The sequence below is a fragment of the Anopheles marshallii genome, chromosome 3 (assembly GCF_943734725.1).
Source record: "Anopheles marshallii chromosome 3, idAnoMarsDA_429_01, whole genome shotgun sequence".
NCBI classification, from domain to species: domain Eukaryota; kingdom Metazoa; phylum Arthropoda; class Insecta; order Diptera; family Culicidae; genus Anopheles; species Anopheles marshallii.
Window position 1 is genome coordinate 20,441,751 of NC_071327.1, and position 14,412 is coordinate 20,456,162.

The following is a 14,412-nucleotide window of genomic DNA, read 5'->3' on the forward strand; positions in this document are numbered from 1 at the left end:
GACGGTAAGTCACAGAAAGGCTTGATCCCGGACCGAAAACCAGCAGACACGGAGCAGATAAAACACATCACGCAACACCGCACGGCCGAACCGGTAGTAGCATGATTTATCGTACAGTTGCATGTGCAATGTCACTAAATATTCCGCACCGCGTCATGTACACCGGCAGGGAGACAAGGTGTACACGCAACGCGCCAGGATACGTGCGTATGGAATTGTCAAAATATTTGCACAAATCCCTAATTTCCCCGGGTGTGCTGTTGCCCGTTGGCGCACCACGGGCTTAAGGCAGATCGCACCGGTGCGCACAGTCGATAATGATAATCGGCACGCGATTTCGTGCCGCTTCTATCGGCAACCGACCCGTACCTTGGTAGCCCGCAGGGTGAAAAACTCGCCCGTTGCGGCCCAGGTTTTGCGAACCCGTCCGCCTTCTATAGGGCGATTTGCCACCGAACCGTCCTGAACTGCAACGGGCATTCGGCCACCAACCGGGGGCCGGTGTGCTGTGATTGAATTAATGTTCGATTTAATAAGCCAAAGCACGGCATACGATGTCACGGGTTTGAAACCCACCCGCGCCGGATCCGGATCGTTATGCACCCGGCGGACGGCGCGCAGACCAATGCCACACGTTTTCGATTTCGGCGATCGAATTCAATCAAATATGTTGGACCATGTTTAACATCGATACCAACCGCCTCGTCTCGACGGCACCCTCACCTTCCCTTGGTTCCCACCGATCTAAGAGATTCAAATCAGAGCTGTACGATCGTTTTTTTTCTTTTCTTTTGCCGTTCCTTTCTCTCGCTATTCAAACGCAGCGAATCTGCAAGCGCCACACCGGAGGTTGTAAGATGCGCGATAATGGAACACATGTTACTACCGGCATCCGACTACACGGTGGCCAATTTGTTAATGCAACGCCGTACCCGACGGACGTCTGTATAGGCGTGTTCCGAGCTGCTGTTGCTCCCTGTGCGCAGCTAGTGTCGGACCACCCCCCTCCCTACATAAGATTGCACTTCCCTTAGGAAATGGTAATGAGCCTGTGTTTATTTTGGGAAAATGAAAAAAAAAACATAAAGATTGTTGCAGTGGGCGTTTAATTTTTGCCGACTTATATATATTTGGTTCATGTCACAACTGCGGCCGGAACTAATTATTCGCCAATTACTCGTGATACAACACTGACCGCAACCGATACCGGCTACTGGAACCGTTGCTGATAAATTTCTGGGAATTACGATACATAGATAAGGTGAAATTAATTGATTTGAGATGGTCGGTTCGGTTGGCCGATTGAAGCTGCCGTTTATCAAACCAAATCGCACATGCGGTGAAAACGTTTCACATTATAATGAAACGGATATGGAACCAATTTTCGGGCGAATCCATTCCATGGTAATTACACTTAGCAAGTGCCGTTTCGTGGTTTGGAAATAGAAATGTCTCCCAACCAAATTGACTTGTAATGAAGAACTCTTCGTTAGAACCAATACATCTAGACCAGGGGTCTTCAAACTTTTCAGTCCGCGGGCCGCATTGGTTGTAACTATGGTAGCGTGAGGACCACTTACACATTACAGGGTTTTACATTAGATAGGATATGGCGAATCCAACTTACTGAATCACATGCACAGACAAGATGGACACAAAAACTACAAACTTTAATGAATCGCTAAAATTGTATATGGAATCGCATGCGCAATTTAGTGAATGCCAAATCGGTCAGCCTGTTTACGTACAGGCGGATCCAAGTGTTGAGCTACAAAATGAAGTTGGAAATTAATCACAAGTAGTTATCATCATTAATCCTAAGTTTTAATCGATATTGTGCACATGCTTTGTTTAAAATGTCGTACATTCATTTTGAATATTCCATCTCAACTCTTGAATCCGGCAGATACGGAAACAGGCCGGCCGGATTTGACATTCACTAAATACTGCCCGCGACTCCATATCCAGCTTTGGCGATTCAGTAAATTGTGTTGTGTTTCACTATCAATCGCCCAGTTTATCTTATAAGCTTACGCGATTCATTAATTCTATTGCCAAACCCTGTATCTTCCGGATAATTTAGAGAGATGTTGCGTTCGAGATGATTTTATTTCACAATTTCTATTAAACATTGCTAACTGTTGCAGTAATTAAATTGAACAGTTAAGAAATATTACAATTTTCCAAAATTAGACATTTTCATTACAATGTTAATATTAGCAATAGCGTCGCGAGCCACACTGGAGACTCTCGAGGGCCGTAGTTTGGAGACCCCTGATCTAGACCATTCTAAGTTTCTAAATATAAACTTTAGTAATAATTTAATCAGATTTCATAATATTCGAGATTCTAAAGAAATTTTGTAAAATACCCATGGAAAACATTTCGAACAACAAATGGGAAGCAAGCCAGTCCCACAATGGCTGGCTCCCGTTCCGGAAGAATGCTTCCAGCTCCCAGTATTCATTCACCATTCGCTTGTCCGTCCATCCGTTCGGAAGACCGACTGTCACGCGCATGAGTCTGAAAAAATCAATATGGCAGCTATTGGACGATCCACCCACACGGCCCAATGTGTACAAAACCCGAAAGAGGCAACAGACACATAAAACAAACCAATTCTCCTTTATGTAGCATGAGGCGAGGAAACAGACTTCCGTCAGCACGTACGCAGAAGCAGCAGTAGAATCAGTTACTTCTGGGTGCTTTCTTTCTAACGCCCGTGGGTGCACACTGATACTGGTGGATCTTGGGGACGGGGGAATGTCGAAATGATTCCTCATTGCTCAGAAATAGTAAAGATGAATAGTAAAAAGCTAGGCAAGAGATGTTCATGAAAATATCTTCTTCCAAATGTCCATCATTCATCAATACCATCGTCTTCATAGCGGTCTATGATATTAATTGATCTGAGTTCCAACGCCATCTTTCGTCTAAGAGAAGACCTTTACATCTCGTCTAAAGCGTCCCAATTCCCAATCCGCTCAGCATTCCACATTGATCGTAAATTTTTATTAACGCAATGTCAATACAAAACACTATCGAACCTTTCACGTCGTTTCTAGCACCAGGCTGTGGGACATGTTCATGTTCATGAATCGTACTGTTCGCTCCGACTTTGCAAAACGCATCCCAAAATTAGCCTACATCACCGGTAAGCCAGCAAGCGGTCGAACAAACACAAAACGGTTCGACGCGGCCCCGGGGAGAAAGAAAGTTGTAACGATATAAACCTTTTTACGATCCCGATAGTAAACGTCTTTTACGACACGCGGTGTAAAGATGCTGACGAACGGGCAATGCGGGACCCAACATCTCGACCGGGACCCAAGGCCGTACGGGCCAACCGGCGAGAATGATTATTAGCCTCGACCGAGGCATCGAAGACCGGGGCAAAGTGACGTTCCACCCTCCGGGCGAGTGCCCTCCAGTCGACCTCCGGCACAGACGTGTCATTATGGGTCGCTTTTGAGAGGATGCAAAATAGAAATTAAAAGCCCGGTAGGTGGCAGGCAGCAGCACAATGCCATTTTACGGGGCCACACGGTCACACGTCCTCCGAGGCGTAGGGATGTGTCGCTTCGAGGCCGCATATGCCGACGGTCGATGTGACGTTTACGGGCACGGAAATTGCTGGACCTAGGCACCGTGTCAAAGAACAAATTAAGCAGGTTCATTACAGCACAGGTGGGAACACATTCTTATCTCCCAGCATACACTCACGGGGCTCATTATGCGGAACACGGTTTACCTCCCAACAGTTCGCACCGGGAACGCACCGAAGAAAGGGAATGGTCCGCAAAACCTTCCACCAGCCTGGTGAGCCGATTAGTGATGTGGGATGTTGTGATTTCGATTAGTAGGATGGGTTTGCCCAATACGTCCACAACCCTGGACCCCCTGCCCCGGGCCAGGCCAGCATTGTTTTGGGAGGCGAACGCTCTGATGGACCTGTCAGAGTGACTTTGTGGCGTGGTTTACCGAGACGCCCGAACGGAATTGCATTGCAGGTGACGGGGGCCCGTAATTAGCAAACAACATTCTCAAGCTGGTGGACATGCTGAGGATATGATGGATGTTCCATTGGTATTCTTCACTTTTGTATTTAGAATTTCGGTTTTTGTCAGGCAAGCTTGTGTGCGTTTCACACTCGCACATTCGGCAAAGGCAGCCGCTTCCAACCATGTTGCTTTACGGAGTGTACGCCCCTATCCAATCCGATGACAACAGCCTTGTCAACCGTAAGCCGATAAGTACACACAGGAAGCAAACTGTTTGTGCAAACAATTCTGACAGCTACGATTCTGTAATGTTTACCGTAAGCCGCCGGTTTCGTTAGCTTTGAGCTTACCGGCTCGTGTGCGTTTGACACTTCCCGGCGTACTGTTCCCCCGGTGTTTTTTTTCCACCCTGTGCCAGTTGGCATCGGTTCAGCTTGCAGCCCGTTCACCCCACCTCCATTCGGTGGGGTCATGCTGCACATAAATTGGTTTGCACGCCATACACCCGGTGGTAATCGATAAGCCCGATCGCACGCTCAGCTCCGTTCGCGAAGCAGTGGAAACCAATCAAACCCACCCAATTGCCCCAATGTTTACCGAATGTCTAAAGGCACGGACATCATAAATTCCATTCCATTCACCCTTATCGCACGGCAATTGGGGCGGTGGTGCCGGGATCTCGCATTGACAGCGACCCGCAGATCCGTATCGGTGATTCCCGATCCAGCGCTATTGCGCTCCATAAATTCTAAGGCGATTTGCAATGCTCTCAATACGTACGTTCGGGGAGGGGGGGGGGTCAGTTTTTGATGTTCCGCAGTGTTCCGGCAGGCAGTGGCCATGAATACGGTAGCCCACCGGACAAATATGCTTCCACCCCGCCGCAGTCGCCCATTTTGGCGAAACCATTCGCCAGCGGTCTCGTGAGATCGTACATGGTTCCGCCGATTGATTAGAGTGTCCGGGTATCTCTGCGGTACTTCAGAGTTTATTTGATTTTCCATTATCAAGCACCTTGTCCAGGTAGGTGCGGGGAAAAAAAGCGGGTTGTACACCCAACCCCGTCGTTCAACAGTACAACGACGACGACTATCGATCAATCCGTACCGTGACAGAGGGGTGTGTGTGTGTGTGTTAAGGGGGAGGGGGTGCTAGAAGAAGCTTAATTTAAGAAGGTACAAGTAGCGAGCCACATGTCCGGCTACCGTTACGGCGACCGTGATAAGCTAGCTCGGGTGAGCTCGTGGTTGTTGCAACATGCAGACGGAAGTCAGAAGTTGCTGCTTGAACTGAAGAGCTGAAGCTCGGTTACACACCAGTTGCTTGTAATCCGATTACAGGAATGATGCCTAACAGCAGCACACACACACACGTGATACAATGCGGAAGCTTCCATTAATCCTGTTACACCATTTGTTTTTATCATCATCATTCGGAGTCAATTATTGTTTGGATGCAATCCGCGACACTACCGGTGTAGCTGTTATCAACCATGGCCAAAACAAATACCTCAACCGGTAGCACATCGAAATGCATCACCTACTGGGACACTTACATGGTAAGTGGACTTGCGTAATGAAGCTGAAGCTTCGATAAGGCCGTCGGTATCTACGCGTTACCGTCACATCACGGTTGGTATTAGGTGCGCAGTATTAGATTCATCGGACCCATCGCACATCATTAAAACTGCAGATTCGCAAGACTAAAAGTCCCTAGAATTGTGCAGCGAGAACTCGTCGGAAGTTTTATCCACACATTTGGCACTATCGGTGTATCGGCCCTCTTCGCACCGAGAGAACCAGAAATAGTGTGCCGTTTCGAGTTTGATTTAAGGCTTCATCATAGAAGATTTATTTCATTCATACGCCCCAATCCAAACTGTGGCCTTAAGATCGAAATCGGAAGGCCTGGTGGGGGAGGGGGGAGGTTGGATAAGGGGGATCTCTGGTTTTGTTTCTCTCTCTCCTTGTTCCTTGTCAAGTTTAAAACCACCTTCAATCCACGAAAACTCAACCAACCGTACAAAAACCCAGGGTGATGAATGGGCATTCCAATCGGATCGGAAAAGATCGATGTGAGGTCCAAACGGCACTGTCCAAACTGCAACTAACCAGCGCTCGCAATCGTCACCGGGCAGGTGAAGAAGCAAAGAAGCCCACAAACAGGCCCCGGCTGATTCCAACCCGATCCCCCCCCCCCCCCCCCCCCCCCCCCCCTCCGCGGACAAACGAATCTGGCGAAATATGTTCGTGCGCGCGCGGGATAATCAATATATCAATCAATCAACTAAGCCCTCCCTAAATGGGGTCTGATTTATGTCAGGTATCGCGGGGTCTCGATCGCGTGTTGTTCCCGAAAGAGAAAAAAAAAACCTACACGATTTTTTCGCCCTCCTCGCGAGCGAAAAGCACCGATCGGTCGCGGAAAGATTTGCAACAACCAACCAAAAAAAAAAATGAAGGCAAGCAAAACGAGGACGGGGAGGACCCACGATGGTTTGATGGGGATTTAGATAAATTCAATTACTAAACCATAATCGATTGATCAACGCGCCGTGTCGTCGAACGTATGAATGGGGGTAACCGCGAAAGACCCACTCGATGTTTATGACGGGTGTATTCGGCTAAAGGATTCGAGCCCGATTGACGAACGAAACAAGACCTGATCCGTAGGTCTCGAGATGTCTACTCTTCCCAGCATAAGCGGCACACTCCCGCCGTCCTTCCTTCCCCGGGGGGGGGGGGGGGGGGGGGGGGGGGGGGGGGGGGGGGGGGGGTATTAGGGCAGCCTCACACGCATCTGTCAATGAGATCATCCGTCCGAGATCGTGTGGAGATTTGGAATAGTGATGAATTGAAAATTAAAAAAAAAACGCCATCACACATGCACGTATTCTTCTTTCATTCATAAAACTCTCCAATTCCCATTCAAGCCCAAAGGTGGGTGGGGGGAGGTGGCTGTGACTTTGATCCCGAAACTTCTGCTTCAAGATAAACAGGGCCCTCCCCGCAACGGATGAGCAGGCCTAGTGTTTTGCTAATTCCAAATGAGAATGGAAATTTATGTCCTCCCCCCTCCTGTCCGATTGGGGCTGTTGAAAGCCATCGCGCGCCCGCCTGTAGCTTGATACGCCTTCAATCGGGGCACGGTCAACCCGACCGAAGCCCCCAACGACGGCAATCGACGACAGCGTCGAGTGTGGCATTAGTGTGAGAAAATGGAAAAACGAAATCTATCCGGCTTGTTAAGTGCGACGCTTGTCCGTCCGTCGGTCGATGTTATGTTGAATACAAAAGGTTTTTTTTTTTTTTGTTGGTTTGTTGTTTGCTTAATTCCCTCCGGTCAGAATCACGCCGTTTTCCTCGTCGACTCGAAAACTCAATCCAATAGATTTAGATGATCCGATCCGCCAATCCGCTCGAATCCGCCCACGGCACGGTGTCGAACGCGTTCGAAGACATCCCGTTTCCTGCCTGCGGGACAGCTTCCCGCAGCAGTTTTGAAGAAGAGATGAAGGATTTATACCCCGACGACGAAGGATTTATCGCCCGTTCGGTCACCGCTTGCGGCTGCGGCTAATGAACAAAATATTTTATTATTTCGCTTAATGTCAAAAGCGTTTGATGGACCACCACCGCGCGCACGGTCCCGATCTTTTATTCCTCATCCCCCTGATCAAGGTGATCCCCAGCGTGACACGTCCCTGAGCAGTATCGGTGTAAGGTTACCGAGGGGTTTGGCCCATTTGGCGTTCCCTACCACCCACGCACGTCCATTAATACCTTCCAATCAATCCACCCAACGGCACGGAGGTTCGTTCGAGGACGTCGATGTCTCGGACTCGCACTTGGCCCCATGGCGTGCGACCAAAGGACATACCCCAGCGTGCGCTTGAGTGTGCTGGTCGCTGAGAGCCAAACCATTGGCCTCGTCCTTGAGGTCATCCGTATCATCCATATCAAGCTATTCAACGCACTCACTCTTTCCCGCCCGAGACGCGTGAGGTTCGGTGAAGACACTCTCCCTCCCACAAGGACGCACTACGTTGAAGCGTTCGATAATAGCGAAGTCAAGGCATGGACACTCACAAAACGTGCAGAAAACGTGTGTTTTTTCTGTAGAGACATCGAGGGGAATTTTACCAGCTAGATGCAAACACAGGACCGTGAAAGTGCCGTGTGTGAGTCGACAGTCGGAAGCGAAAGGCCAACGCTACGCACGACAACGAAAATTTTATGCAGATTGTTTTATGTTTTGATGATTATGATGTTTTCGTATTTCGTACGACGTACTGCACACGGAGGGCCCCGGGACTGAGGCCCCGGGTTTACGGTGTGGCAATTTAGCCATCGCATCGGAGCCCCGATTCCCTAACGCATTCCGTGCCGGCAAAGACACGTACAGGATTAAGGGGCCTGCCCGTTCGGCGAAGCAATTAGCTTTAATTATACAAATTTTCTCCGGTCGTGTGACCTACGGCCTTGGTGTCGCTATTGCAGCTTTAAAGTTTTTCCCCTTCGGAATTGATGGGTCGATGGGTGAAATTATTAAACCGCTCGAACAACCTAAAAACCATTCGTTCGCATGGGATATTCGATATGCCGCCTAAAGTACGCCCGGTACGATCGTAAACCCTGGCACTCCGCACTACCACTGTGGAAGCAAAAGCAATAGAATGGATTCTACTGAAGAGTGGCAGAAAAATCAAGGCCTGTAATTGCTGTTGACAAAACATAATCAACTGAGCAACATTTTTACTGACATCCAATTCTAACTAAATTCTGAGTCTCTGCAGAAGAAAATAAACCCGTAAAGGTGCTAACAGTTGCTTAGCATAAGCTTTAGCACGTTCAGCCGGAGAAGATTACGGCGCTTCTTGACCACCAAGGAGGGCACTCCCGGTCAACACAAACCACATTTGCTCCGGATTTTCCAAGAACTCCCCAAAAAAACACACGTCCCCAAACGATCGCGCACGATGAGCGATACCGACAAATTAAGACTTTTATTGTGTGTCGGTAGTTCCGCCGACCTACAGCGTAGCCTTTTTTCTCCATCAAACGTCAGCCTCCGGGTGTGGTGGGATGATGCAAATGTTGATGTTCCGAGTTGAACAAAAAGCGAAAGGTGTCGACAGAACACAATAAAAAAAAAAACGTGCGACCATCATTCAGCGTACAGCGGAAACACCGAAAACCATCCCGAACGTCCGATGGTGTCAGTTGTTTTTGGTGAGTGCGGGAATTTATGTTCGGTTTTAGATCCGTTTTTTGGGGGTTTAAAACCGAAGGCTTTTGACCAAGCGGTCCTACGCTGGCACACACCGATCCGTAGCGGGGAAAGGATTTAGTTTTATGGCTACATTAAATTAAAATGTTTCCCTGTTTTTTTTTTCCCCCGTTGCTTTGCCCTGTTTTTTCCCCGTTCCTGTGGGTCATGTTTACGGGGTGACCTCTTCCCAATGTGCGTTAAGTACCATTTAGCAGACGCTGGTATCTCTATCAACTACCACACATTCCGGAGATGCCTTCACAAACGGTGCTTAAAAATGTGCGAAACGTTTTGGCACATTAGCGCAACGGCAACTCTGACTGCGTCCAATGTCCAATGTCACACAAATGTCGGAAAAAAGGGAAATAAAACCAATAATCATCATTTACCAAGGTCACGAAATCACAGCTTGATCAACTTGCAGGATACTGGTGACCTCGAAGCGAACTGACTCAGACAACACGAAACTTCAGACACTATTTTTGTGTGGTCTTGACCTTCTTTCTAATGAAGCGCGATCAAGACAATTACAAATTCATTGATAGAGACACCAAACTGCAAAACCGGAGATACCGGACCATGTCGAACACTGCCTTGCCTAATGCTGGAAAATCACTTTTAAATCACTGTTGCAAACAAGAGTCCTGGTGCTCAGACATAAGGGACAGAGGACGAATCTCGTTACAATGGACAAGACTGAGCCAGAGAAAACAGCAGCCCAGCAGTGACAAGAACACCGTGACGCCATTGTTGTGACAGTTCCGATATCGCAAACCAGAAGACTGACCCCTGATAAGGTCCGATGTCCTGGGACGCGGTCCTTTCCCTGGTGGTCGTCTCACACTCTACCCCTGCTACATCCCGCTGATCAGTTTCGCTACAAGTTTGTTTTTTGTGTGTGCCCTTTCCGTGCGTTCACTCGGTTGGAACGCTTTCCGGGCTTTTTTTTTTTCAGGATAATTTCGTAGAATCTTAGCGGGAGCTCTCGTACTGGTAGCGTCTGTGACGTGTTTGTCGACTACTTATGTGTGCACCCATGCAGCGAAACACATCCAGCCATGGGGACATTCGGTTTCTACGCCTGTGGTCTCGCCACCGGTCCGAATCCCAGCACAGGCGAGTCGTACGGTTAGTTACCTCAGCATTGATCACAAACGGTGGGCTGGCCAGAAAATTATCCAGCGGTTTGGCATTGTTTCAATCGAACTTCCAACGGTTTTGTCTTCAATCTACGGTTTTCTATTGCGCCACAAGCAATTGCGAATCACCAGCGCTGTTTGCTACCTTTGCTGGAGATCTCTTTTTTTTTGTTTGGCAGAGTTAAGACAACAGGTAGATCCGTGCGATAGTTCCCATCGGGGGCGCAGTAGGATACGTGCACCGTAGCGTTCGAAGAAATCAATTTCCCTTTTTACAATTAGCTTCCCAACTCGACACCAAGCAGTGACACTTGCGATGCCTCTTCCAATGCATGCAATTACTGGGAGTTCGTTGTGGTGGAATGTCCTTTTTGTCTTACGGAGGTTTTTGTGGTGTAAATAAGCGAATTCATTCATTTTCGAGTACTGTCCTAGTTTCCAAGAAGATCTTCCAAGAAGGCTTTCCCTTGTCCAATGGTCCAATCGTCACCGATCCTTCTCGGGTCCTGCAAACAACCAAAAATATTTGCAACAATTAAGATAAACTCTTATGAAATGAAGTTCGTGTTAATTAATAAACACAAAAACATGACCTTGTCTTCTCATCACTTAGACATCAGCATACCGAAAGAGTTAAACAAGGCGAACTCTCCATGCAGACAAGGCTCTAAATATGGGCTGTACCGGAATGCCTTTTTTCCAGTAGCTCCAATAAAAAAAAAGCATACCATATTATTTATTACTGACCTGCGGCACGACGAACGCACAGAAACTACGTACCAAAATTGGAGGTTTTATGAGCCCAATTCACTTGCCCCAGTAACTACCAATTAAAACCCCGTAGCCCGACGGCCTTAGCACAGCCCGCCTCGGTATGGAAAAAGTGCCACACCAAAGGCGGGTAAAAAAGGTGAAAAGTTTCATGTGAAACAGAAGAAATACAACAAAAAAAACACAATACTTACCGATTTGAAACGTTCCACACATCGCTGGTGTGATCGCTCGGGAGCTAAACTAAACAACAAAGTCAACCGGTCCGTGCATCAACAAATACAAGCCGATAGGGATCCATTCCGCATCTATCGGTGTGCACAAATGGGGGTTCGATTACCCAAAAAACCTTGATGATAGCTTTTCGTGTGTTGCCTCGCCATAAAGATACCTTCACCGGCCCGGCAACGGGCTCAAATTGTGGCGAAAGGATCCGTGAAGGTAAGGTTTATCGTTTTAGAGTCCAGCAAACTGCCGACTTCGACGAAGATGTAAAACCAAAAAAAAAAAAATCAAAACATTGTCCGCTGCAGCCTGCCCCGTGTCCTGCAGCACTCCACAGCACCGGCATTAAAAATGCAGAAGTTATGATAGATTCGTGTTATGATAGATTTTATTGGCCTGTCGTACGCCGGCCCTAGTAAACCCGTGTCCCGACTAAGGGGCCTGCGAGGGCCTTCCCATGGATAGTCATTATTGTGTGCTGAGGATGGGAAGAATATGCATGTGCTACGGCGAGTGCTGCACCAGAACCAGAAGGTGGAATTGTTCGATACGGGACCCAAACCGTAGCACTCGATGCTATAAATTGGGTTTTACAATTGTTTACTGTCGTACGGCCAACAATAAACCATCTTCTCTCTCTCTGAATAAATGCTCCTCGTTTCTGCTATCTGCCTGGACAGCTTCTACACGCTCGCTTACTCACACAACTTCCCAACGTAAGCAGGAACTTTCAAATGCAAATGTTCTCGTGTAAGTCCCGCGCTCCACAGTCACATCCACCCGGAACAGGCCAACCGTTTTTAACGGCACACGTCCTCGAAGAAGTTAGGAGAGGTGCAAAAGGAGCACACTGCACACACGACAGCACTTCCATCAGGAAGCATCAAACACGGGTCTGGTAGCTTATCGCTGCCATTTCCCTGGATACGGACGGTTTCGCGTACGATATCTCACGATCGCAAGGGTGTACTTCCACAACAGCGGTATTACGCACACCCTTCAGCAGCAATTCCGGGTGGCATTAGCAGCGTTGCCTATCATCGGAAAAACATCGCTTTGAAGTCAACCGTGTACCGGGGTAAATGAGTTGCAAATTTCCGTAAATCAAAGCACTCTGCAGCCCTGCGGCCACTAGCCGCTGCTAGTGGGTCGTTTTGTACGAGGTGCGCGAATTGCTGGGAAAATTCTATTACGCCCAATATGCAAATTGAATTGTCCCAAAAAATCGGGACACACCCGAAAATGGGCGGGAAAGCAGATAACCATTATATACCAACCAGCGACTACATCACCAAAGTTTTCCAATATGTACTAGGTACATACGCACCTACACTAACGATACTTAAAAGAATTATTAAAAATACATTCCTGTGATCTGGAAAAGATTTTTCTCAGAGCAAAAAAAAAAACAAGCAAAGTACATAATACCCTCATCATGTTCCGCTCATAAAAAAAGGGGTAAACAAACGAAAAGTTTCCCTTTTTCCCATTATTATGCAAAATCGCTTCCAGCACGGTTAACGTCATAATGCTGGCACGGAGACATAAAATGTATGCTAACCGTCTCGATTACCGTTGATGATAAGATCATTCCCGGGGTTTTGAACCGACCCTGGCGGCAACAATCCTAGGTATCAACGATGGTGGTAAAGCTGAAAATTGACTCGCCCATTATTGCGCTACGCGCAGCGAGGAGTTCGTTGGCCCAAATGGCTAAGTCAATTACATTGGCCTAACCCTCCGATCCGGGATTAATTGAGAACAATTTAATGTTTTATTACAATTTTGACGGGTCTTTGGTGAGGCAGTGGTGCAAAACAGGGGACACTCACGCGACTGTAGGAATATAAATTGTAGGCCGAGCAGGTGAAATCACTTCCCAACGCGACCTCGGAAGGTGATGTTTTTTTTGTTACCTATTCTGAAAAGGTCAAAAACTATTCGATCGTTCTGGTTTTTTTTTTGTTGGAAGGTTGATTAGCAGCTTGTAAAACAAATGCACTCTTGGCTGCTTGGCTTGGACAACTGCCGGTATGCGAGTTGCATTCCAAATCTTCTACCGCATGGTGTGAAAGCAATAAAACACTCACCACGCGCTTACGCCCGCGTTAAGGCGCGACGGTTTTCACCCTTGTTCAACGCATCCAATCGCTTCCATCGACGTGTGCTTGGGACCGCGCGAAGCCATTCCCGGCCCGGGCAAGCAGTTCCTTTGTTGCACCCGAGAACGGCCCGGCCGCACTTGATCCAGCGCGCCCGGGTGTGTCATAAATTTCGCTGCTTAATTCTTGCGCCGAAGGTACGAAATCGGGACGAGTTCCGGGAAGATGAGCCCGCTGCACCTGAGCCGATCGATGCCAGGATACGGGCGCATGCAACAGAGCTGACCCGTCCTGCTACGCCCGCAAAGCCCTGTATTTGCTCGGCCAAACATGCCCACGAACGTTGGTGGTGGAAGCATTGTTGTCTTTGCTGGACAGTTGCAGCATCTGTTTCGGTTGCATGCGGCCGTTTCCACTGGCCGCTGCCGACCCAGCGGTGATCTAATTTTTCTTCGCACCCACCCCCATCGGTGGGCTCGCTTCGAGGCAACCGCGGACAGTGCCTTTTGTTGTTTGACGAGTCGTAAAATGGGACTGAATATTATCCACCCTACAACAAATTAATTTCCACCTTTTGTTCGCCGTGCCGACTAAACAACGGTTGTGAACGTGGAGCAGCTTCGTGGCTTTTGGGATTATGGTTCGGTCCACATATATTTTAGTTGCATTCATCGCCAGTGCTGGCCATTGTTGTTTGGTACAGTTGTAACGTTATCCTGTAGGACGTTCTGCAACGAGATTGAAATGCTTAATTTTTAGAGAGAAACTCTTACAACATTATTTAACCGTCAGGAAGAACTTGCCTGCTTAACCAAATGCCACTTGGAAGTTAATCAATTCTTCTTTTCCTCAACAATAGGAGCCGTAAGTGGGTTCATAAATTAATTCCCAAGCTGTTGTTCG